General features: G+C 33.4%; 1 pseudogene; it reads right to left on the reverse strand.

Annotated features, from left to right (window-relative positions):
• Nucleotides 1–325: 325 nt before the first annotated feature.
• LOC107493583 (probable LL-diaminopimelate aminotransferase, chloroplastic) lies at nucleotides 326–3,536 on the reverse strand (annotated as a pseudogene).
• Between the last annotated feature and the right edge of the window lie 699 nt (nucleotides 3,537–4,235).

The raw sequence follows: 4,235 nt of genomic DNA on the forward strand, positions 1-4,235 counted from the left end.
TGAAACACAAAAATATACAAACTTAAAACTTGGTTCTTTAACTTAAGATAAAACTAAACAATAACCGAAACAAGTGAAACTCACTTGAAGGCTATAGTGAGCTTATGGCAACTCCTTATCCAACGATTTTCCTCTTGCCTCCCTTACCAATCTCTCTAATTTCTCAATTTTTTTGTGGGTAGTTTAATATTGTATGACTTATTTTTAGTTTATATTTAATTGAGAGTAATCATGATTATATAAATTTTAAAATTTAATTTTATTTGTTAAATTTTAAAATTAAAATTATAAAACTGAAGTACATTAGAGTGTAAATTTTTACTATCCATAAATAGAAATAAAACAAATTTTATATATATTAAATAGAACAGATAGAATCAGATACAATAAAAATCTACTCTAACTTCTTTCATTGTCATCCCTACATATAATTTTATATAACACTATAAAACAATCAAGAAAAATCCAAAAATTATAATATAATAGCAAAGTTTAAGTTTAGAAATGTTTCAACGTTTCTATATATATCTATCATGCATGCATCTTCTCAAATAATTTTAATTAGTCCACGTATCACAAAACCTTTACCATACCACTTAGGCATATAAAATTACCCAATAGAATTGAAGGAGTAATCAATTTTGTCACTGTCAAATGAATAGCAAATCTAATGAAATCAACTAGTTGTCTTGTCAAAGCATTGGAGGGCATATAGACAATATGTGTAGATAACCATTAACCTTCCGTCCTTTGATTCAACCATGCATCATAGCAATATATCTAGCTAGCTGTAAATCAATAATAAACATTTACAATGCGAGATAGGGTTTTAATTTATTTGGTACCTTTTGGACTTCACTTTTAATTTCATCCAGAGCTTAACAAAGATATTAATATAGACTTAAGATCATAAAAAAACATGAACAGTATAAAAATGGCTTTGATGAAAGTAACAATAATAATGACTGGAAAATTGATTAGTGGGGAAAAAAATAAAGGAAGCAAGGATACCGCTTTTTGGTGCATTTTCTTGGAGGCTTATGAATACTCTAACTGCAACATATATAAACATAAACATTAATTGCAAACAAAAACAAACTATAAAGAAAATTTCCAAAATGATATACTGGCTTACCCATTGAACCTGCAGAATTCATCAAAGAAGTTAAGAAGCTGAGCTCCCTTGTACTCCTATTCTACTCAGAGCAAAGAAGATAACAAATGAGGAATAAGAATATAGAAACAAGTCTCAACTTAATAATTGACAAGCATTATAGATTAAACAATAATATGACAAATGCAAAAGTGTAAATGAAAATCATATCATCAGAGATGAAAACATCCTAGCCTAGGAATAGTAAAAGCACGTAGTTTTCTTCAACATGCAGGATGAACAGGAATATAGATTAGTCAAACCAAAAACCCTTTTATGAAAGCTTCAAGTGAATCATCAATCATCATGCAGTGCAAAGTGCACAATGAAGGAACCCATTTACTCAGTGCCGCATAGGAAAGAAGTTGGGGAACCAAACATCACAATCATATATGCTTGTATGTAAGTAATGCAACCAGGTATATTCTCTAGTATTGGAGGCATATAAGGCATATACAAGCGTTGACTAATATACCGCAGAAATTAGAATCACTCCTACATAAAACTCATATACAAGCGTTGACTAATGAAATTAGAATCAAAGATAGTGCTCAAAATTAAAGCGTTGACTAATAGAAATTTCTAATAATCTTAATTATTAACCAAGTATTTTGAATTTCTAGCCGGTGCTGTCAGCAAGAAATTTAAAAAAGAAGCAGCAAATTAAATAGTTTAGTCTGAACTCTGAAAGCCTTAAACAACTGTACCTCTTTACATGCTGGTGGAGTGCGTTTGCCCTTTATGGTTCGAGATATCCTGAAGAAACCAACCTGCTCTATGGTTTTAAAGAAGCTTAGATGATTGTCTTCAAGTTTATTCTGATGCCATCGCAATTATTAAAGAAGCCATTGAAGATTACAAGGCTAAGCGTTATGCTGATTCTAATGTGAAGCTAAGCTCTGTTATTGATGCCTCTACGACGTGCGAAGATGGATTCAATCAAAGAAACAGTGTTGTTTCACTGTTAACCAAACAAAACAAGGACACTTTTCTGCTTGACAAGGGAGTTCCTAACAATGACTATTTAAATTATCAAATCCACAAAGACAAGCACACATAAACCACAACACAATAGAAAACACTGCAACAAGACCCTTTATTTGAAATCAATGACATAAGCAATGAAACAGGAACACAATGCAATTAAAGCATGTCATTCTTCCTGACTCTGATACCGCATAGCCTGCATTGTTAAATATTATGTTAAGTGTTCTCTTTGTAGAATCCAATAACGTCTTGCATAGCCTGCATTCAAACGCAGCAAGTCACTTTTATAGCTTTTTTTAAATGATTAAGAAAGCATGTAATCGTGCATGAGCGACGACAAACTCTCGGATCATAAATTCTTGGACCCTTTTTCTAGGGTGTGGAAGGAGAAAGGGCAGAGCAAGAGAGGATACCTTCCATGGTGTATTGAATGGATTAGTTAAACAACTAATAAACTAAATAACTGACCTTAAGGCCATCTGGTGAAAGGCAAGCCAGACCACCAGCCTGGGAAATATTTGATGCACCATTGAAGCAAGTACATACAATTCAATTGAAGTCCTTGGCAACAGGAAATCCATCAGAAAACAACAACTGCTTCGGAATCACAGTCCAACCCAGTCAAACTCCAGTGAACCCGGCAAACTTGCTAAATGACGAAACCTCAAGGGCAACCTGTAATTTGCCATAACCACTCAGTCATACACACAGATATCCAACAGAAATCAACAGTATTCGTCAAATGTAAAAAGCAGTTTCATAGTTGAATTACAAACTTTTGGCAACTTTTAACAAAATTTTATACTAATGTTGAACAACTTTCCTGATGATATAACTTTGTTCAGACAAAATATTCATTAGATCTAAGCTACAACTTCTCATGAGTCATGCAATAAACAAGAAACTTTCAAGGAAGGAAACGCCTATTACAATAACCAAATGCAAAAGGCATGGAACTTGTTTCCAAATAATTGACATTATCTGCATTTTATTATAAGCCATGCACTCTTAAGTATCATAACTGCAGTTAAGAATGAAGATAAGGACAGATTTTTAAACATCAAATCATAATACAGACTGACCTCTTTGGCTCCGGGAATTTCAAAGATCGAGCGTGGATTGTCACCAGAGATGTACATTGCAAACTTATTATAGACCCATTGTCCTTAGCAAACTTAACAAGTTGGGTCAATTGCTCTCTTGTTGCCGTAGCACCGGTAGGGTTGTTTGGCGAGCAGAAAAAGATGATATCTGGTCCGGAAATAGAAGACAAATCAGGGAAAAAACCATTTTCTGGGTTACATCACATGTATTTGATGTTTGCAAACTTCTCAACATCCTTCTGGTAGTAGCCAGTCTGGCCCATAATTACACTCGAGTCTACATAGGCCTGCATATTAATTAAAAGTGACATTATTTACAGAGAATAGCTACAAAGGTCAGTAACCAACTTGAGTTGGTCGAGTGGTCAGCTCACTCGTCCGCTTAAGCAAGTGTCGGGAGTTCGAACCGTGCATGCAGCAACTCATTGGCCAGCAGCAGACCCTTAAATGGAGCTCATATCTGCGATGGATTAGTCCTTAACCTGTCGGGTTAGGGGATACCGTTTGGGAAAACCAAAAAAAAAAGGTCAGTCACTTGAACAGGAAACCCAGGTTGATTTTTTCCAGTTCCAGCAAAAATATTAAAAAACTATATATTTTACAAATACTATATATTTTACAAATCTTTATTAGTATTTCTAGATAGATAATCTTAAGTGCCATAATTGCAACAATCAAGATAAGTGTCAACAGTTTCTAGATAAATAAATTATATCTCGTGATTAACCACCAGTAAACAATAAGTTCAGCAAATTAGCTTTTCCATCTCTATTGTAGCAATTTGCATCATTCAAGAAGATCACTAACCCGTTCATGATATCATCAAAGCACAAAAAATCAAAGAAATCAAAAGAAGAAACAAGAAATACAGCATTCAAAGAAATCTAGTTGAAGCATTTTATCGAACATGTTGAGTGCAAAAAAATAAATAAGAGAATTCAAATAAAAATAGCAAATATGAACATGAGGATATAATCATTACGATAAATTAC

This window comes from Arachis duranensis, chromosome 6 (genome assembly GCF_000817695.3).
Source record: "Arachis duranensis cultivar V14167 chromosome 6, aradu.V14167.gnm2.J7QH, whole genome shotgun sequence".
In the NCBI taxonomy this organism is placed as follows: domain Eukaryota; kingdom Viridiplantae; phylum Streptophyta; class Magnoliopsida; order Fabales; family Fabaceae; genus Arachis; species Arachis duranensis.